This window comes from Myodes glareolus, chromosome 7, assembly GCF_982192425.1.
Source record: "Myodes glareolus chromosome 7, mMyoGla1.1, whole genome shotgun sequence".
Classification (NCBI taxonomy): Eukaryota; Metazoa; Chordata; class Mammalia; order Rodentia; family Cricetidae; genus Myodes; species Myodes glareolus.
In genome coordinates this window covers 102,251,840-102,273,968 of record NC_142032.1, presented here as the reverse complement: position 1 = coordinate 102,273,968, position 22,129 = coordinate 102,251,840, and the positions used below count along the sequence as shown (strand labels likewise).

Genomic DNA, 22,129 nt, shown 5'->3' with positions numbered 1-22,129 from the left:
CACACGCCGCCCGCCCTCAGAGGCCAGCCCCGGGCGCTCCGCCCTCGCCGGCCGCACATTGGCAGGCCGGGCCGCCACTCGAGGCCCGCCCCATGACTCATTGGGCGACGAGCCTTTTGAAACCGAACTGAAGGCGTTCTCTGAGGGAGCGAGGGGAAGAGGAGGGGCGTGAGGACTGGGATGGGGGAAAAGAAGAAAAGGAGGGACGACGGGAGGGACGTGGAGTCCCGCCCTCTCTGTCGCGACGGTTGGCTGAGAGAGTCGTGACGTCACACTGGACCCCTCGAAGAGGGCTGGGGAGTGGCTAGAATGGTGAGGGCCAAACAGCAGTGACGTTGTGTCTAGGCCCCGCCCCTTTCCTTGGAGCGCCGAGACTCGGGCTACGGAAGTTCCGGCCAATCAGAGGGAAGGCCCAAAGATGACATGGTAACTGTTCTACCCTCCTTTATCCCCTGTCTGCGGGCAATGAAGGTCCGGCTCTCTGGCCACCCAGCTGGCCCTTCGGAACTTGGAGAACCCTTTCGGGGTACCTCTCGGTCCAAATGGCTTGTCTGTGGCCGCTCCGAGACCCTCATTTCCACTGTTCATAACAGGGCAAGCCAGTCCTCGCATATCCTTTCCTCCTCTGAATCTCTAAGGTAGATCTGAGCAATGGTCTATTTTAGGGCTTGATCCCAAGGAGGATTCTTGGACCTTTTGCCTCTTTCAAAACCTGTACCTGTTCTGGGTGACTTGGTGCAAATGTCCCGCCTTCTCCAGGACACATTTGCTAACCTCAACAAGTTGTGATGTTTGGTCGATCTCCTGTTACTTTGTATCTTATTTTTATGTTCTTTGCCTCCTCTCTCCCCTGGTCTTGGTCAAAGCTGCATTTTCATACTTTTGGTGTCTGTTTCATCCTAGGACCTAGCTAAGGGCACAGGAGTGGGCATGTTCTAGAAACAGACCCGTCTAGTGATTGAAGTCTCACAGAATAGCAGGGTCTATCCTCAGAAAAAGTGTGCACACTACCTCTCCACCACCTCCTAGAACATCAGTATACAACCGAAACGAGATGTGCTAGGAATTTTAAATGAATCTTCAATATCCTTGGTAGTGACGGGAATTAGAAACATCTTAAAAACGAAATGGTGCTGGGGGTGTACTTCAGTTGATAGAGTGCTTGCCTGCAAGGTGCAAAGCCTTATATTCAGTCCCCAGCACCACATAAACATAGATAAATGGAATCTAGGACTTCTGTGTCTGGTGCATTCACTTAGGATACTGTTTTCAAGGTTCATCTACATGGATAACATGTATCTGTAGCACGATTAATAAAAACACAGAGACAGAAATTAGGGTTCAGCCTGAAGGTCAGAAAAGCAAAACGGCCAGCCCCTGGCTCTTACCTCTATCTCCATCAGAAATGGCGATCCTGCCTTCAGGAATCTCAGGATGAGACTGTGAGAGCTGTCTCCTCCCATCTTATATTCCTTTCTAGTGCTAGGATTAAAGGCTTGCACCATACTGCCCGGTTTCTGTGACGAACTAGTGTGGCTACTGAGATTAAAGGTGTGTGTCACCACTGCCTGGTTTCTTAGGCTGTTTTACTCTCTGAACTTCAGGCAAGTTTATGTATTAAAAATACAGATGAAATATCACTACATGTAATACCCCATTCAGAACTGGAAAGATGGCTTAGCAATTAAGAGCACTGACTGTTCTTCCAAAGGATACAGGTTTAATTCCCAGCACCCACATGAGAGTTCATACCTGTCTGCAACTTCAGTTTCAGGGGACCCAATACCCATGGCAAAATATTAATGCACATAAAGATAAAAATTTTTAAAGCTGGAACTGGAGAGTTGACTCAGGGGTTAAAAGCACTGGCTGCTCTTCTAGAGGTTCTGATTTCAAGTCCAAGCAACCACATGGTGGCTCACAACCATCTGTAATGAGATCTGGTGCCCTCATCTGGCATGCAGACTGTATACATGATAAATAAAGAAATCTTTAAAAAAATCTCTTTGTACAGGTATTCCATCTTCAGTCTATGACTTAGTTTGTGGACAATTGGGATTCCACTTTTTAACCATTATGGCTAATGCTGCTATGAACATTTGTATTCATGCTTTCTGTAGACATGTTTCAAATCTCCTGTGTGTATACCTAGGTATAGTACATGGCAACTCTGTATTTAACTACTCCTCACCATACATCAAGTGCTTTATATATATTGGTGTATTTGAGATTTACTTATACTTTCATGTGTTGATTTTTAATTGCTTTTTTGTTTTTTAAAAAATACTTGTTTGCACTCAGGAAGCAAGATCTCTGAGTCTGAGGCCAGCCTGGTCTACAGAGAGAGCTCCAGAACAGCTGGGGCCACACAGAGAGACCCTGTCAAAAGAAAAAATCAAAGCACAAAGATTATTTGTCTGTGTGAATGAATGCTATGTCTGTGTGAGTGTTGCAGGTGCTTATGAGCCTCCCTAATAGTTGCTGAAAACTGAACTTAGTCTATAAGAACAGTAATGTGCTCTTAACCTCTGAGTGATTTCTCCAGTCCAATTGTCTCATTTTTAATACTATTATTGTGTGTGTGTGTGTGTGTGTGTGTGTGTGTGTGTGGTGTGTGTGTAGGCATATCCATGCCATGATACACAGAGACCAGCCTGCAGCAGTCTCTCCTGTCCTTCATATGGGTTCTGGGGCTCTGCACCCAGGGTATCAGGTTTGCACAGCAAATGTTTTTACCTGCTGAGCCATTTTGCCAGTCCTAATTTTTTTTTCACATTTTGGGGACAGAAAGATGGTTCAGTGGTTAAATGTGCTTGTTGCTCTTGCAGAGGGTCCAGGTTCAGTTCCCAGACCCTTCATGCTGACAGACCACAATTGTCTGCTAACTCCAGTTCCAAGGAATCTGATACCCTCTTCTGACCTCTGTGGACATGCACATGATACATGTATAAATAAGCAAAATACCAGTAAATAAATCTTTTTTAAAAATTTGTTTTTTTTTCCTCACTGTGTAGTATAAGTGCCACACTTATTTACCAGGCCAAAGTCACCTGAGAAACCCAGTGGCCTGGAAGCTGCACTGCCTCTCAAAACTGGAAGGCACACTGTGCCCCAGGAGCCATGGACTCTAACCTGAAAACCCTAGACGCACGCCTCTCAAGGAAGCTAAGCCAGGCTAGTGCCATAATTCCCTGCAATTCCCCCTTTTATATTCTTTAACTTTAGGGCGTGCAACTTATTATTTAAAGCATACATGGAGTAGCAGCTCAATCTTAAGACTATAATGTTTCGGGCTGGAGAGATGACTCAGAAGTTAAGAGCATTGGTTGCTCTTCCAGAAGGGCCCGAGTTCAATTCCCAGCAACCACATGGTGTCTCACAACCACCTCTAATGAGGTCCGGTGCCCTCTTCTAGCCTGCAGGGATACATGGAGGCAGAATACCGTATACATGATAAATAAACATCATTTATTTATTTTTTAAAAAAAGACTATAATGTTTCCCAGTTAGCCAGCAAAAGCTTCCCAGCGACATTTCTACGGACTATAGTTTAGAAGTCTATTTAGAGAGAGAAAAATAACGACCAAAAATCTTGACCAAGTTTTGTGCAGCAATGGAAGAGGGCAATTCATCTTACTTTGAACGTTGAATGGTGATTATTTTATCATGCAAGGCCTGAACATCAATACTTAAATTATCATGTGACCATCTCTGCTTAGGGAACAATATGACTAGCCTTGGGAGCACCCAAGATCTCAGAGTCATTGACATAGACATAGACAAGAATGTTATTCTCTTCCCAATTAACAATGTAAAACACAAGGGGATCATCAGGTCTATAAGCCCGGAGCAGCTCAGCATTAACAGATGTGTTCAACAGAGACAGCAGTTCAGCAGTCACACTCGTCCACTAAGGTTTGCTGCCATTGGAAGGTCGCTTCTGTTCTTGGTTCTACAGCACCTTTGCCCTGAGCTTCTCCTTTTCTTCAGGTGTAGACACTTTGGAAGCTCGGCTTCCATCATCCACAGGTAGCCACACTGACTTTTCAGCACCCTGAGGAAAAACACAAACAGCTTGACTCCAGTGAATTACTGGATCAGGGTATTCCACTGAGCTAACACGATAGTTCTCCAAAGAACTGACCTTGGATTTTTTTCAGAGGGGCTCAAAACCAATCTGCAGCAATGAGGCCATCCTTGCCCAAATTAAAAAATTGAAAGTATATATAATAGAAGATAAAGTATTGTGAGAAAGAGCCATATTATCCTCCCCTCCTTTATTTTTAAATAACATTTAAGCTTTCCATTAGCTCTTTCCAAAAAAGATTGACCCTGAGGGTTATAAGGAATGCCTGTGATGTGGATTATATCAAACTGTTGGTAAAATTTCTGAAAAGGCTTGGCAGTGTATGTAACGGCACTGTTATTTTTTAATATTCTGCAGAAGCATAAAATAGTAAAAGTCAGTGCTAAGTTGTTGGAGGAGGGGCTGCTTATCCTTTCTGGCTCGCTTACACCCAAAATAATCACACAGAAGCTGTATTAATTAAATCACTGCGTGGCCCATTAGCTCTAGCTTCTTATTGGCTAACTCTTGCATATTAATTTAACCCATTTCTATTAATCCATGTATTGCCACATGGCAATGGCTTACCGACAGAATTTCGACATGTCTGACTCTGGCCATGGCTCCATGGCATCTCTCTGACTTCGCCTTCTTCCTCCCAGCATTCAGCTTAGTCTTCTCCGCCTACCTAAGTTCTACCCTATCAGGCCAAGGCAGTTTATTCATTAACCAATAAAAGCAACACATAGACAGAAGGACCTCCCGTACTACTAAGTCATTAGAAGTAGTTAATGAAAATTTTAATTTTATAATGAGTTAATAAAGGTTTACCCAATTTTTATTTTTGTAAACAAATGTTTAACATTTTATTATTTTTAGTAGAAAGGAAAATACACAAAAATCTCCTGAGTAAATTTGGAACGTGGGGATCATGGGAGAGGGTAGAAGGGAAGGAGGAGTAAGGGAGGGGAGCAAAGAAAAATATATAAATCAATAAAAACAATAAAAAGCTACAGTCATTTAAGGAATGCTGAGCAGAAGAAATAGTCATTCCCAGAGAAGCACACACCAGTTGGCTATATAATACCAAATGGTCAGTCTGGAAATATACATACAAATAGCATTATATAGACTGAGCAGGATGTATTTATGTATTTAGGAATATATATGTATATACATATATGTATGTAACAACAATTATTTTTTAAAAATATTATTAAAAAGGTCATGAATTTGAATGAGAGTGAGGAGGGGTATATGGAAAGTTTGGCAGGAAGAAAGGGAGGAGGGTAATTATGTGATTATATTATTATAGTTTCTTTTTAAAAAAGAAAAAGAAAGGAAAGCAAAATACCATGCTTATAATGTATAATAGAAGCAAGAGGAAACTATTTTTTCTTAAAGCAGTAGCAACAAACTTTTGACATAAAGTTGGACTATTTGCCATTATGCATTTCTTTTTTCTTGTTGAATAACTGCCAAAAGTTGGGGCATTGCTTGCTCTTGGAGGGCCACAGCCAGAGTTAACCCCCCTTTCTTTCTAAAGAGACAGATGGCAGTCTGGCATGTAGCATTAGCATTTTCACATGCCAGTTGTTTAACAGTTATCATTTTCACCTTCCCATCAACCATTAGGCAATTGACCACGACCTCCCGCCGAACATGAGAAACAGAATCTTGATATGGCTTATGAGGCCCCTGTCTAATTTTAGAAAGTTCCTCTGTCTTTTTCCAGAATCTGGTAACTTATGCCATGCCGGTAAAGCCAATGCATTGGTTTGTCCACAAGCCTCAGGAGGAAATGTAATCTGTTGATGAGCACTAATGCACATCATATGCTCATATGCCTGCTAACTTTTCAAAGTTAGGAGCACCTAACCATCCTGGCTATCCTGGAACTATATCTGTAGACCAGGCTGGCCTCAACTCATAGAGATCCACCTTCATTTGCCTTACAAGTGCTGGGATTAAAGGTGTGTGGCATTACCTCTTGGCTATTTTGTTGATATTTTTTGTCCCTTTTTTGTTTGTTTGTTTTTGTTTTGTTTTTTAAGACAAGGTTTCTCTGTGTAGCTTTGGAGCCTGTCCTGGAACTCTGTAGATCAGGCTGGCCTCAAACTCACAGAGATCCTCCTGCCTCTGCCTCCTGAGTGCTGGGATCAAAGGCATGATCCACCACCACCTGGCATATTTTGTTAATACCTAATAGCTTGGTCCTGACATCTTTTTGAATAATCAGTCTTCCTCAGTAAATATTCACCCCCTAGTAAGAAAAGCCTTTGCTGAGATCCTCCAGTCAAAGGGAAGAAAGCTTCCCCAGAAATAAAATCAAGGGGAGACAATATAAAAAGAGAAGTTGATCCATACTGAGCACAGACCTACTTAAGATCCTTAAAGAGTCAGAACTGGGAAAATAGCTTAGTGGTTAAGTGCCCTGTCTACTCTCCCATAAGACCCAGAGCCAATAGCCAGCACCCACATGGCAGCTTACAACAGTCTACAACTCCAGTTCTAGGGGACCTGGCACCCTCAAACAAGAGCAAAACACCAAAGTATATAAAAATAAATAAGTCTTTTAAAAGGATCCTTGCTGGGCGGTGGTGACACATGTCTTTAAATCCCAGCACTCGGGAGGCAGAGGCAGGTGGATCTCTGTGAGTTCAAGGCCAGCCTAGCCTGGTCAACAGAGCTAGTTCCCGGACAGGCTCCAAAGCTACAGAGAAACCCTGTCTTGAAAAATTCAAAAATAAAATAAAACAAAAAGATCCTTGAGGGGGCTGGAGAGATGGCTCAAAGGTTAAGAGCATTGCCTGCTCTTCTAAAGGTCCTGAGTTCAATTCCCAGCAACCACATGGTGGCTCACTACCATCTGTAATGGGGTCTGGTGCCCTCTTCTGGCCTGCAGCATACACACAGACAGAATATTGTATACATAATAAATCAAATATTTTTTTTTTTAAAAAAAGATCCTTGAAAGTTTTAAGTGCAGTGAGTGTATAATTTTTAGCTCTGCCCTGAGTTGTTATGATCAGGCATTTCACTCACCTGTTAAAGAAAATCTGCTCCTGTCTTCTCCCATCTCTTGGGCTCCATACAAAGTCTCTTGACTGGGAGACCTGTACCGTGACTTTGTAGAACTCTAGGAAAACTCTGAAGCCATTTCTGAGAACTCTGAGGCCATTTCTGAGACCTAGTGCTCCCCCCGCCCCCTGAGAACCTAACTACACATGCACCATACTGGAAAGTTGGAGACTCTCCATCTCCCTGAGTCCTTGTGGATGTTCTCCAGATAGATCCCCATTGCTGGAACTGGGACAAGATACCCGCAGATGTCCACAGATGTTTTGACTCAGTCCCTGGGAAGGGGTCAAAGTAACCCTCAAATGTTTCCCCTTACCTCACTTGATCTGGCAACCACTCTCCAGCCTGGGCTCAGACCAATTATTGTTAATAGCCCTTTGAATAAGCCAATGCTAATAGTTAAAAAAACAACCCCCGAGTCCACCCCCTATTGTTTCTATGGCTTTTTGCTTTAAAAATATCTTGTAACAGTCGTTTGGAGTCTTTTGGCTTCTTAAATGCTGAAAGACCCGGTCACGACAGAATTAAATCCTCTTGCTTTTATATCAGCTGCAGTGTGAGAGTGGTCTCTTGGAGCGACTCCTCCTCAGTGATTTGACTTCAGGGTACAACAACTTAAACGGAGTTAATTCTTGTATGGAGGGTGAGAAACCTCTAACAACTTCAGAAAGAAATGAAGCAAAGGAGCAAGAAAAAAAAAAGTTTTGATGCTATCAGGAACTGTGTTTGCTGGGTAGGTTTTACGAGTGGAGGACTTGGAACTAGAAGCACAGAGTCAAAGCAGCACAGAGGAGGAGGAATACCCTCTACCTGGCCACAGAGAGACAGGCTCTAAGTTTTCTTCTGTTCCCAGTGTTAGTTCTGCTTTTTCTGATCACCTTCATTTTTAATTTTAACTGTGTCATTTTTATCTAGTACTGCTTTTATTTCCAAAGCTGATTTTTTTTTCCTGGTCCCCGTGCATTTAATTCTCCCTGAATTGCTCTTCCTAACTGGGACAAGTTCTGGGATCCAGAGACCCTGCCTTTCGGGGACAGAAGGCTTCAGTTCACTAACTCCAGTAACTTCATTCCTCCAGCGAGCTCCTTCAACTCTACCTGTCCTTCTTTTGACCTCCCATGGCTGCTCCTGCCTTTTTTTTTTTTTAATTTATTTATTTATTTATTTATTTATTTATTTATTATGTTTACAATATTCTTTCTGCGTGGATGCCTGCAGGCCAGAAGAGGGCACCAGACGTCATTACAGATGGTTGTGAGCCACCATGTGGTTGCTGGGAATTGAACTCAAGACCTTTGGAAGATCAGGCAATGTTCTTAACCACTGAGCCATCTCTCCAGCCCCCTGCTCCTGCCTTTTTATACTTGTGAGCACACTATTCCCAGGAGTTCCTTGCCTTTAAGTCTCCCTTTTTATTTTTTTTAAATCTCCATATTTCAGGTCCCTGTTCCCAGTGCCAGCTGTAAGTGCTCCTGCACTATGGGGCCAGGGTCACCTGTATGGCTAGCTGGAGAGACCACAGCACAACTGTGGCTGTAACAATTTTATTGAGAACAATCAGACTTTTTATACCTTAGTCAGAAACAGAATGGAATGGCAATTTCCAGGATCAATACAGTGATAGTTGTCAGGATACATGAAGTTTGCAAGCTATACAGGGTACATGAGATTGACATCTAAGACCAGTTTGTCCTGTAAGCCTTCATGCTGTCTTGACTACTAAAGGAACATACGGAGAAACACCAAGCTGCCTGGATGCTTCACTGTCTGAGGCAGTGCATTGGTCTTTCAGGAACTGGAAGGCACATTGTGCCCCAGGAACCATGAACTCCGAAAAACCTATGACAGTGCCTCTCCAGGAAGCTAGGCCAAGGCAACTCCATAGTTCCTTGCAATGTAGCCATAGCTAGGATAGAATTCACTGTATAGATCAAGCTGGCCTCTCTTTCTATACTCTTTCATACTATTATTTTAGTGATTGCCATAGACATCGCCACATGAATTCTTAATTTATCAGAATGTCATATTATTAAGATACCTTTATAGGAAGAATGGAATTCACTAGGATGGAAGTGTAAGGTAAGCATATTCCTGATGAAAGGGGAAGCACACGTAGGGTCAAGAAAGCACTCACCATATCCAAGGTTGAAATCGAAGGCTTCATTCTAGAAGCAACAGAAAAGCCAAAGTTCTTTAGAACAATGAAGATTCTATTATCGTTTGTCTGGGTAATGGAATTAGATGGGTACCTAGGGTTGGCATTTGTTTATTTTTCCCAAGACGGGGTTTGTGTAACCTTTGCCTGTCCTGCAACTCACTCTGTAGACCCAGGTAGTCTTGAACTTAGAGATCCACCTTCCTCTGCCCAGGTACCGGGTTTAAAGGTGTGCTCTACCATGTTGGACTGACTTTTTCTTTTCTTTTTTAGGGAAGGGGACTGAGATTAATGTTCCACCACGCCTGGCAAGTTTATTTTTATTTTTTGAGATTTTATTTTTATCTATCTATTTATGTACTTTGGTTTTTGGAGGCAGGGTTTCTCTATGTAGCTTTGGAGTCTGTCCTGGAACTTGTTCTGTAGTCGAGGCTGGTCTCGAACTCACAGAGATCCGCCTGCTGCTGCCTCCCAAATTCTGGGACTAAAAGCGTGTGCCACCACCACCCGGTGCCAGATTTTATTTATTTTTATGTGTATGAATGTTTTGTCTGAATGTATGTCTGTGCACCATGTGCAAGAAGTGCCTGGAGAGGCCAGAAGCAAACACCAGATTCCTTAGGCCTGGAGTTACAGATGATTGTGAGCTGCCATGTGGGTGTTGGGAACTGATTCTGGGTCATCTGGAAGAGCAGCCAGTGCTCTTAATTACGGAGTCATTTCCTCAACCCCAGACTGTGGACTTTAAAACCATCCAAGGAGGATATCTTGAACATAACAAAGATATCTGGGAAAAACAGATCATCAGTTTTCGATGGACTTGCTTTCCTACAGCTCTCTGTGAGGCAGGGCCAGCATTGGGCGTGGATTTCTAGCGTTGCCCGTGTCTCTGCTTCTTTTGCCTCTTAACCTTCCCTAACCATACTCCCTTCCTTCATCCAACCCTCTACAATTGCTCTCAAAAGGCCTATCTTGAAATTCTTAAAGTGCTTCTAGATCTGTCTTAGTACATCCATTCTTTAGAGCCCAGTTCAGTTAAATCCGTCAAATATTTCCTGTGCTCCTACTCTGTTCCTGCCCCTGCACTAGGATCAAGTGATCTTAGGTGGGGGTTGCCTCCTTATACTAGCTCCTGAACACTTGAGAGACTGAGGTAGGAGGGTTGCTGTGAGTTTGAGGTCAGCCTAGACTACATAGTAACTTCTAGGACAGTCTGGATCACAGATCGAAACTATCTTGAAAAGTAATTAAGAGAGTTCCCAGAAAGGTGGGGGAAATTAGACTGGGCAATAGACAAGGAATTTATTTGCTACTCTGTGGTCAGAGTCCTAATGAAAGCTTGGTAGACGGTAGACATTATTGCAGCGTAGGAAGATAAGCAGATGGTCATAGGGAGTAGAGATAAGGAAAAGAGTACCAGAGTTTCACGGAAGAGGGAGGTAAAGCTAGGTCTAAAATCTCATTGCTGGAGTACAGGATGATCAGACTATGAAAGCTGTTGAGCACCACACAAGGAATTTGCCCCTGCTCATCAAAACTATGTAGAGTTACTAAATAATTGATTAGCAACAAAGAAGGGACATGGTCAGATCTGTTATTTAAGAGGAGTCATGGTGCTTTAATCCCAGTACTGGGGAGACGAAAGTATGTACATCTCGATGAGTTCCTGCCAGCCTGGTCTACATAGTGAGTTCCAGGCCAGCCAGTGCTAAAAGGGAGAGCCTGCCAAAAACTAAATAAAAAGTGGGGAGGACCAATGTGGGCTGAAGAGGTGGCTCAGTGGTTACGAGCAATCACTCCATTACGACTACTGTTCTTGCAAAGGACCTGGGCTGTGTTACTATCACCTATATGTTGGCTCACAGCTCCAGTTCCAGGGGATCAGGACAGGCTCCAAAGCCACAGGGAAACCCTGTCTCGAAAAACAAACAAACAAACAAACAAACAAACAACCCAGGAAGACAGGAAGGCAATAAAGTAATCTTATAGGAAATATTTTTATTTATTATTTATTTTGTGGATGGATGTTTTGCCTGCATGTATGTATGTGTACCCATATCCATGTGTTGTCCCCTAGGAGACCAGAAGAGGGTGTCAGAGTCCCTGGAATCAGAGTTACAGGTGGTTATGAGTCACCATGTGGGTGCCAGGAATTGAACCCAGGTTTTTTTTTTTTTTTTAAATATTTATTTATTTATTATGTATACAATATTCTGTCTACATGTATGCCTTCTGGCCAGAAGAGGGCACCAGACCTCATTACAGATGGTTGTGAGCCACCATGTGGTTGCTGGGAATTGAACTCGGGACCTTTGGAAGAGCAGGCAATGCTCTTAACCTCTGAGCCATCTCTCCAGCCCTGAACCCAGGTTTTTTAGAAAAGCACACAGTGCTCTTTACTGCTGAGCCATCTCTTCAGCCCCACCGAGCTGTTCTTGACACATTCTGTATCCTCTTCTTATTTGGACCTTGCTACTGAATGCTGAAGTAGTTTTGTGAAGTCTGTTTGAAAGGGCATGCTATGTGGATGTGCACAGGGAGACTGAATGGTAACTGTGGCTCATAGTGGACACGGATGATGCTATTTAAGGCACAGCCTGTCTAAGGAAGCTCCAGATAGAAGCAAATTCACAGAACAAGAGATAGCAGAAAATATCAACAGCAGCAGCTTCTTGCACAATGGACGACTGCCAAGTTATGAAGCACTGGGTGCCTGCTGGTTGGGACTGAAGGCCGAATTACCTATTCAATTTTTAATGTTTTTTTTTAAAATTGACATTTATTTGTGTGTGTGTGTGTGTGTGTGTGTATGTGTGTTTCTGTCTCTGTGTTTGCACACATACAAGTGCCTACCTCGTGTGGAGGTCAGAAGACAACTTATGGGAGTTGGTTATTTCCTTCCCCATAGAGGCTGATGCTGTCATATCTGACAGCAGGCACCTTGCCATCTTGACACTTACATTCAGCCTTCTTTATTTTTTGGGCATAGTCAGGGCTGGCTTTAAATTTGCCATGTAACCAAAGATATCTTTGAATGCTTGGTCCTCCTGCCTCTACCTCCCTACTGGTAAATTTACAGGCCTGTACCACCATGTTTGCTAGACTTTAAAAAAAAAGATTTATTTGCTTATTATTTAATGTGCATTGGTGTTTTGCCTGTGTACGTTTCGTTTTTCATATTTATTTTATGTGTTTTGGTGTTTTGGTTGCATGCATGTCTGTGTGAGGGTGTCAGATTTTGGAGTTACAGGCAGTTGTGAGCTGCCATGTGAGTGCTAGGAATCGAACCCAGGTCCTTTAGAAGAGCAGCCAGTGCTCTTAACCTCTGAGCCATCTCTCCAGCCCCCCGACTTCTTTATCTGTATGATGGATTTCACCAAGTTCACCTGTCCATTATTAAGAGAAGCAGATGGAAGACTGTTTATAGTCTCTGGCGCACTGTAAGAACACTCTCGTCTCCTCTTTAGGTGAACCAAATGCTTAAAATATGCTTAGAGGGAGTGCTAGACCACTGAGGTCAGAGAAGGCTTAGGGTGAGTTCCGACTGTAGCTTGTGTGTCTGGTTGTAACAACCTTCACATATTGGTTCCACTCGCCTGCTACTGTCCGCACAGCAGCCCATGATGTAGATATCTATAGGATGTAGATAGCCATCCTGTAGCTGAAGAAACATACTCAGAACTGTGAGGCAAATGGTCACACTGTACAGGTCCCAAGAGAATGAAGTATAAGATCAGAGATCCTCAAGCCAGACATGGGTAGTGGTTTAGAAACTGAAGGACCCAACCTCAGGGGCCAGTCCGTATGGGCACAGGAACAGTCAAGGGGTCTAAAAGGGAACAAGAGAAAGGAGTAGGCACCACTGGAAACACGTGGTCATTTTAGGCCTGATAGCAGTGGTGGTGCTCACCTTTAATCCCAGCACTCAGGAGGTAGAGACAGGTAGATCTCTATGAGTTCCAGGATAGCCTGGTCTATAGAGCGAGTTCTAGGACAACCAAAACTACATAGAGAAATCCTATATTAAAACAAACAAAACAGCAAAAAAGAAGTGGCCACTTTAGAAAAATTTTACTAGTCTATTTGTTCTGGCAACCTTAGGAGCATGGTAGAGTATTCAGTCAAGAAAAGTTGCTTTGGGGCTGTGACAGTGTTGGGCCCTCAGGCCCCACCAAGGAGGAGGTCACCCCAAGAGACACTCTCAGCGTGGTTGATGCAATAGCAAGAGGAATTTTTATTTTGCTGCCGCGGCAGAGGTCCTTCAGCCTCGAGAGGAGAAGGACCCCTGCTTTGTCTATTACAGGCTCTTTTAAAGGAGAAAACCACAGAATCAAGGGGGTAGTACAGAATCAAAAGGGAGAATTCAGGCTGGAGAGATGGCTCAGCCATTAAAGGCTAGGCTCACAACCAAAAATATAAGAGTTCGGTTCCCAGCACCCACGGCTGTCTCTCCAGCCTTTTAAAAAAAAATTAAATTAAATTAAAAAAAAGGGGGAGAGTCCAGAAATCATTTGTCAACTATTTTGACTAGTTGGTCAGCTCTAATTGGTCAATGCTATGGTGGTTGCTGGGTTGGTTGAACAAGGAGGAACACTTGCAGGTCGTCTGCAGGTCGTCTCAGCCCAGTTCCAGGGCCTGGGTCTATAGAAGAAAGACTGCAAAGGGGATGGAAAGTACTCAAAGCTCCAGTGTAACATGAAGGGCCTGTTTGTGTTTTTGTCCTGCCCTGTTCCCCCAGCTGTTTAGTCCCAGAGAAAAATCACATAAGATCTCTGTAAGTTATAATGCTGATTGGCCCGTTAGGTCAGGCTTCTTACTGGCTAACTCTCACATCTTGATTAACCCATTTTTCTGATCTATGTTAGTCATGTGGCTCAGTACCTTTTTCAGTGGGGCAGCTCACATCCTGCTGCTTCGGTGATCTGGGCAGGAGTGGGAGGAATCAACTTCTTCCTCCCCAGAATTCTCCTGCTCTCCTTGCATCATTTCCACTTCCTGTCTGGTTTTCCCACCTATACCTCCTGCCTAGCCAATCAGCGTTTATTTAAAACATGACTGACAGAATACAGACAACTCTCCCGCACTCCAGTGCATACGTGGTTGGTTACCAGGGTCCCCTGGTTCCCAGGAAGGGGGTACAGTAATGCTGAGGTGCCCCAAAGGCTTTTAACAGCTCATTTGGTAAAAACACTATGAAAGCTTGATGACCTGAGTTTTATCCCTGGAAGGAAGGAAACCATGATACTAAGAAAAGAACCAACTTCTGAAGCCAGGAGGTGATGGCATACACCTTTAATCCCAGCACTCTGGATGCAAAGACGGGTGGATCTCTGTGAGTTCGAGGCCAGCCTGGTCTACAAGAGCTAGTTCCAGGATGGGCACCAAAGCTACAGAGAAACCCCATCTTGAACTCCCCTCCCCCCCCAAAAAAAACAAGACCCAACTCCTGAAAGTTTGCTTTGCTTCATGGCATACGCAGCCGTGAACATACACCACACAAACACGCCATGTATATCAAATACATACAAAGAATAAAAATAAATTTGTGTAGCTTTAGTGAGCTTGGTGGTGCACACCTGTAATCTATAAACACTGGCCTCGAGATTAAGGCTATTCTTGGCTATATAGTGAGTTGAAAGACTGCCTGACAATTTTACTGAAAGCAATCTACAGATTCAACACAATGCTCATCAAAATCCCAGCAAAATTCTTCAAAGACATCAAAAGAACAGTACTCAACTTCATTTGAAAAAGCAAAAAAACGCATGATAGCCAAAACAATCCTGGGCAATAAAAGAATTTCTGGAGGCATCACAATCCCTGACTTCAAACTCTACTACAGAGCTACAGTACAGAAAACAGCCTGGTGCTGGCATAAAAACAGACAGAAGGACCAATGGAACCAAATCAAAGACCTGGATATCAATCCACACATCTTCGAACACCTGATCTTTGATAAAGAAGCAAAAAATATCAAATGGAAAAAGGAAAGCATATTTAACAAGTGGTGCTGGCATAACTGGATATCAACATGAAAAGAATGAAAATAGATCCATATCTATCACCACGCACAAAACTCAAGTCCAAATGGATCAAAGACCTCAACATAAAGCCAGCCACACTGAACCTCATAGAAGAGAAAGTGGGAAGTACAGTTGAAGACATTGGCACAGGGAACCATTTCCTAAATATAACCCCAGCAGCACAGACACTAAGAGAAACAATAAATGGGACCTCCTGAAACTGAAAAGCTTCTGTAAAGCAAAGGACATGATCAACAAGACAAAATGACAGCCCACAGAATGAGAAAAGATCTTCACTAACCCCACATCAGACAGAGGTCTGATCTCCAAAATATACAAAGAGCTCAAGAAATTGGACACCAAAAGGTGACATAATCCAATAAAAAAATGGAGTGCAGACCTAAACAGAGAACTGTCAAGAGAGGAATCTAAAATGGCTGAATGACACTTAAGGAAATGTTCAACATCCTTAGTCATCAGAGAAATGCAAATCAAAACAACTCTGAGATCCCATCTTACACCTGAAAGAATGGCCAAGATCAAAAACACCAATGACAACTTATGCTGGAGAGGTTGTGGGGAAAAGGGAACACTTCTGCATTACTGGTGGGAATGCAAGCTGGTACAACCCCTTTGGATGTCAGTGTGGCAACTTCTCAGAAAATTAGGAAACAACCTGCCTCAAGACCCAGTAATACCACTTTTGGGTATATATCCAAAGGATGCTCAATCGTGCCACAAGGACATGTGCTCAACCATGTTCATAGCAGCTTTGTTTGTCATAGCCAGAACCTGGAAACAACCTGTATGCCCCTCGATCAAAGAATGGATAAGAAAAATTGGTACATTTACACAATGGAGTACTACACAACAGAAAAAAATAACAACAGCTTGAATTTTGCAGGAAAATGGATGGAACTAGAAAACATTATTTTGAATGAGGTAATCCAGACACAGAAAGACAATTATCACATGTACTCACTCATAGGTGGTTTTTGAACATAAAGCAAAGAAAGCCAGCCTACAAACCACAATCCCAGAGAACTTAGACAACAATGAGGACACTAAGAGAAACTTACATAGATATAATCTATATGAGAAATAGAAAGTATAAAAAGACAAAATCTCCTGAGTAAATTGGGAGCATGGGGACCTTGGGGGAGGGTTGAAAGGGGGAGGGGAGAGGCAGGGAGGGGAGCAGAGAAAAATGTAGAGCTCAATAGATATCAATTAAAAAATATATATATGAAAGACTGCCTGAAACCATTTCAAAAAGAAAGAAAGAAAGGAAGGAAGGAAGAAAGGGAGGAAGGAAGGAAGGAAGGAAGGAAGGAAGGAAGGAAGGAAGGAAGACAGACAGAAAGATAGGGGCTGGCTCAGTGGATTAAAGACGCATGCTAGCAAGCTTAACAGCCTGAGTCCGATCCGAAGGACCCATATGTTGAAGGAAGAAAACTGACTGTCCAAGGGTGTTCTGTGAGTTCCACACATGGGCCCTTCCCTCAATATCATATTTAAAAATTATAAATTGAAAAAAAGAAACGTTTTTCTATCTTAGAGACCTTTTCTTAGTTAATACATACTTTTTTGTTTTATTTTGTTTGTTTGTTTGGTTTTGGTTTTTCGAGGCAGGGTTTCACTGTAGCTATCAAGCCTGTCTTGTAGACCACGCTGGCCTCGAACTCACAGGGATCCACCTGCCTCTGCCTCCCAAGTGGTGGGATTGAAGGTGTGTGCCACCGCCACCCAGCTTGTTTTTGTTCTTCGAGACAGGGTTTCTCTGTAGCTTTGGAGCCTGTCCTGGAACTAGCACTTGTAGACTAGGCTGGCCTCGAACTCAGAGGAATCTGCCTGCCTCTGCCTCCTAAATGCTGGAATTAAAGGTATGAGCCACCACCACCCAGCTAGTTAATACAGCTTTAATTTAATACATATTTAGTCTTAGCACTCAGGAGGCAGAGGCACGTGGATCTCTGAGTTTGAGGCCCATTTACAGAGTGAGTTCCAGGAGAACCAGGGTCCTGCAGAGAAACCCTGTCTCGAAAAGCCAACTAACCAACCAACAAACCAAAAACTTTTTTTCTTTAGACTTGGAGCCCCAAAGAGTGGATATGAGATTAATTTCTCTGGATCCCTTCATCATTCCTCAGCCCAATACCTGTCTCAGAGAGGGTTTAATCTTGATCTTATTAATCAATAAGACTAATATATGAAATTGAGCTCTTGTAAGTTAATCAGCAAATTGAGCCTCTGTTTCCCATCTCTCTGAAAAGATTATCCTACCCCGAAAGGAAGGAGGGGATGAGGGACCAAATATTTCTCCTGCAGGCATTTTAGGGATTACCAGGACCCCTTGCAGCAGATGCAGAACTTCTGAACCAGTTATCACCACTTAACCCTACTTAAATCTCCACAGCAATAACATGTTTTGGTATCCTCTATATCCCAGGCACATTTCTGCTTTATCTGTATTAACTCATTTCATCCTCATAAAAATAAGATGAGGTGAATAATTTTTTTTTGTTTTTGGTTTTTTTAGGTTTTCAAGATTTTTTTTTTAATGTGCGTATTCCTGACTGTCCTGGATCTCACTTTGTAAACTCGAGATCTGCATGCTTCTGCCTCCTGAGTGCTGGGGTTAAAGGTGTGTGCCACAACACCAGATTTTTTTTTTAAGGCAGAGTCTCCTATGGGTGGGGTGAAATGGCTTGTTCAGTGAGACTTCTGGGTAGATGAGATAACTCAGTGGCAATGGCACTTGCCCCCAAGCCTGACAACCTGAGTTCAGTCCTTGGAACTCAAAGAGTGGAAGGAGTGAATTAACTCCCATGAGCTATCCTCTAACCCCCACCAGCATCACGTACCCTCCTCACAAAAAAGTGTTGGACTTCTTTGTGCCTCCACATCTTAGTGCCGGACTACGTTGTGTGTCACCAACCCATGATTAGGCACATGCTGGGCAAACACTCTACCAACTAAGTGACTTCCCTCACCTAAGGCAAAATGATTATTATCTCCACTTTACCAAGTGGGAAATGGAGAAAGAACATTACCTGTTCCCTGCCTGAATCATACCAATATGTAGAGTCAAATCCCATACAGTAGCTATAATTGCCACACTGCAGAATGATCCTTTATGGATTAGTCCAGGCCAGACCAAAGTGAGTGGCGCAGGCCTTTAATCCCGGCACTTGGGAGGCAGAGATAGGAGGATCTCCTCACGGAGGCCAGCCTGGTCTACAGAGCGAGTTCAGGACAGTCGGCAGTGTTTCACAGAGAAACCCTGTCTTGAAACAAAACAAAACAAAACAAAAAGTGAGAAAAGAACACTGGGAACTGGGTTGGAGAGAAGGCTTAGAGGTTAAGAGCACTGGCTGCTCTTCCAGAGGGGCCGGAGTTCAATTCCCAGCAACCACCTGTAAGGATACATGGAGGCAGAACACCGTATACATAATAGATAAATAAATAAACCCTAAAACAAAACAAAACAAAAAACGCTGGGCGCTGGGTTCTCTTCATTGTGAAAAGCCTTTTTAAACTGGGTCTTGCGGAACTTCCACCCTTAAACCTCTCCAGAGACATCTGACAGGATAGGGCGCCCTCTTCTGATAGAAGGTGGGAACAGCTTTGGCCCAAAGTTTCTGGGATGGACTTAGTGCCTCACTACCTGCTAGGTGGTATTGGTGGGATTTCTTTGTTTCCCCAGCTCCTTTTGCATTCTGTAACCGGCCGTAGGGAGGAAAGGCTGGGGCAAAACTGGCATAATGTTTCAGAAGTACAAATATGGATAATTAGATTAGAATGAGGGTGGAAGACTGGAGAGCCCCGTCAGGGAAAGACATTTGGACCCCACTGAATTAATTTTATGTTCTTTCAACAGGTGATGTATGCAGCCAGAGGTAAGAAGACAAGGTGACTTATCCAACATGTCAAAACCGGATGTCCTGGGCCCTTCTGGCTGTTCTCATCCAGTCAAAAATAGTGGGGACAGAGTAGACCTGGAGAAGCTTGACTTCTGGAGACGCTAGGTGATAAGGAGAGCCAGAGGTCGCGGCCCCCAAAAGCGGGGAGGAGCCAGTGTAGTTACGGGCCCTGTTTCCTCCCTAAGATCCGCCCCAGACGCACTGCCCCGCCTCGCGCCGGTGCTGCGGCTGCGACCCGCCCCCTTCACTCGCCCCCGGGCCGGGCGGGGGCTCCAGGTTCCTGCGCCCCTAGCTACCCGTCCGGCCCCCTAGCCACCGCTGCTTGGGTGAGTAAGGGAATAGCCGGTTTGGGCCACAAAGTAACCTCACTCGGGGAGCCCCGCCACGAGGTCCGGCCTCCACAGGCCTGGAGTCCTTGTCCCTGCCCGCCTTGTGCACACACTCGGAAGCCGGGGAACTAGGTGTGCTGGGATTAAATGCTGCCTTTACTCCGCAGGGCTTCCTGCTCAAGATCCTCCAGGCGTTGCGGATGGAGGCGTGGGGGAGCCTTGGAACCTCAGTCTAGTTTTGAGTTCCAGCTCTGCCAGTTACTAGCCTGTGGCTTTGAGTAAGTGATTTTAGCCACTCTGAGGCTCAGTTTCCTCTTCTGTGATATGGGAACCCAGAAGACAGCACATACTCTTAGAATAAATAGGATTAAAAGAGATTGTATATTAACTGCTGAACTCAAAATGTAGATTCTGGCAGGAGGCTGGTAGTGTGATTTTTAGGGACTTTGGATATAAAGTGGGGATACTCCTTTAAAAAAAAAAAAAGCCCTGTGTGGTGCCTGTAATCCCAGTCACAGGAAGACAGAGACAGGAAGGAGGATTTTGAGTTTCCAGCAAGCCTGGGCTACATAGTAAGGCCCTTTTCCACACACACTAACACACTACAATAGAATAAAATCGACTAAGTAGTACCAGTGAAGAAGTGAAAGCTGTCTAGGAGCAGAACTTCAGGTAGTGCGCTCCAAACGCTGAGATCCGCAGAACTTCAGGTAGTGCGCTCCTAACGCTGAGATCCGCAGAACTTCAGGTAGTGCACTCCTAACGAGATCCGCAGCAGGGACCAAGTTGGAGGGGCCTTAGAAGTAATCTAAACCTTGTGATTTCCTCCTGTTGTACAGTGTGAAACACGCCCAGGATGGTTAGGTGACTTGTCCAAGTCACACACCTAAAAGGGAAGCCAGGCACAAAGCCAAGAAGTGGAACCTACTATCCTTTCTGTACCAACTCGTCGTCCTTCCGGGGGTAAGGTCTGTTCAACCTGAAGACCTGGTCTTCTGTTAGAGGAGCCCACAGGTTCCCAGGGGATGAGGAGGAGGTCTAGTTAATCTGCTTCAGATGCAGTCTAGGGGTGGGCTGGGAGGGGAAGCGCCCTCATCTAGGGCCCTATTCAGGGAATGGGTTGGGTGTGGGAGGGTCATCAGTGCCACTTCCAACTTCCAGGGGAGATGCTTGACCAAATATTTATTGCCCCAAAGGGAAGGAAGGTCTTAAGAATTTGGGTTGGGCAGCCTCTCTGGCCTGGCAGAGAGGTTGTTGGGAAGGTAGATGAAAATGCGGAGGTGTGTCCACCTGTTTCTGGAATGCTAGGAGGCCAGGAGAGCAGAGTTCTGCTTAAGGGTGGGGCAAGAAAGAGTCATGGCTCCAGACCAGAAGGGCCGGTTTCTTTATGTGTCTGGAGCCAGCTATTGCTTGGCAACCAAAAAAAAAAACCCCCAAATTCTGGGAATGATTGTTCCCCAGGCTCTGCCTTGAGGAAGAGATTCTCTGCCTCTTGGTTTCTCCATCTTTACGATGGGAACAGGCAGATTGTCTCATCTATTTAGTACATGGTATTTCTTTTTTTTCGAGACAGGGTTTCTCTTTGTAGCCGTGGCTGTCCTGGAGCTCACTCTGTAGACCAGGCTGTCCTGGAACTCACTGTGTGTACCAGGCTGGCCTCCATGCCCAGTACATTTGTTTCTTTTGTCCTTGGCTCACTCTAGTCCTAATCTGACCTTCCTGCCTAGAGTTTTGGTCCAGAGACAGAGGGATGAAGAAAGTCAGAGTTGAAGTACACAGCTGTTTGTGAGCCTTCCATTTCCTTCCTGCTGATCCTGAGTCGGATCCTGCTTCAGCGTCCCTTCTCTGCACCTGCTCTAGGGTTGTTAGTGCACTTAGCTATTTTAGTGCCTCACCTTAGAAACTCTTTCAGCTGGGCGGTGGTGGCGCACGCCTTTAATCCCAGCACTCGGGAGAGGCAGGTGGATCTCTGTGAGTTCGAGGCCAGCCTGGTCTACAAGAGCTAGTTCCAGGTCAGGCACCAAAGCTACAGAGAAACCCTGTCTTGAAAAAAGCAAAAAAAAAAAAAAAGAAAAAGAAACTTTCTTGTTTGTTTCTCGAGACAGGGCTTCTTTGTGTAACACAGCCTTGGTTGTCCTAGAACTCTCTCAGTAGACCAGGCTGGTCTTGAACTCACAGAGCTCCATCGGCAGCCTAGCAGAAACTCTTGTCTGAGGGAAGAACCTTTACCCCATCTCGGGAGGCACTGGGTACTGAGAAGCCACCAGAAGCTGACCAGGCAGCTCTGACCTATACACATGAGGCCTGATTCTGCAAAGCCTTTCACCCTTCAGAGCACGTGAGGCCCAGGCAGGGACAATCATGGGATGGAGGTTCTGTCAGCTTCCATGGAGTCCCTGCTGCACTGGGTCACTGTGCCTGCATACAGCACCCGAGTCTGGGAAGGGCCTGAAAGTGAACCAGGCCTGCACTGTTGAGAGGAGCAGTGAGAACCGAGAGGCTGGGTCAGAGACTTGGGGGTGGGGAAGGGGGACATGGGCCACTCTATTAAC

General features: G+C 44.5%; 1 protein-coding gene and 2 long non-coding RNA genes across 6 annotated transcripts in view; 2 read left to right on the top strand and 1 right to left on the bottom strand.

The window, feature by feature from the left end:
- Positions 1–117: 117 nt before the first annotated feature.
- On the top strand, positions 118–19,225 carry LOC146893389 (uncharacterized). The gene is made up of 3 exons (XR_015003004.2): positions 118–426; positions 17,865–17,969; positions 19,206–19,225. It is a non-coding gene; the product is annotated as an uncharacterized LOC146893389 (long non-coding RNA).
- LOC125397352 (uncharacterized) lies at positions 3,448–20,420 on the bottom strand. Of its 4 annotated transcripts, none has more exons than XR_015738467.1 (4): positions 20,211–20,420; positions 9,282–9,312; positions 4,655–4,766; positions 3,448–4,054 (listed from the first exon to the last, which is right to left on the bottom strand). It is a non-coding gene; the product is annotated as an uncharacterized LOC125397352 (long non-coding RNA). The 4 variants fall into 4 exon arrangements; XR_015738466.1 differs by lacking the exon at positions 20,211–20,420 and adding an exon at positions 14,184–14,204; XR_015738469.1 differs by lacking the exon at positions 4,655–4,766.
- Positions 20,417–22,129, top strand: part of LOC125397349 (acyltransferase PGAP2) — an 11,723-nt gene continuing 10,010 nt past the window's right edge. Inside the window, exon 1 of the mRNA XM_048429707.3 lies at positions 20,417–20,540. The gene's annotated coding sequence lies outside the window, so the exon portion shown is untranslated. The remainder of the gene's footprint in view (positions 20,541–22,129) is intronic.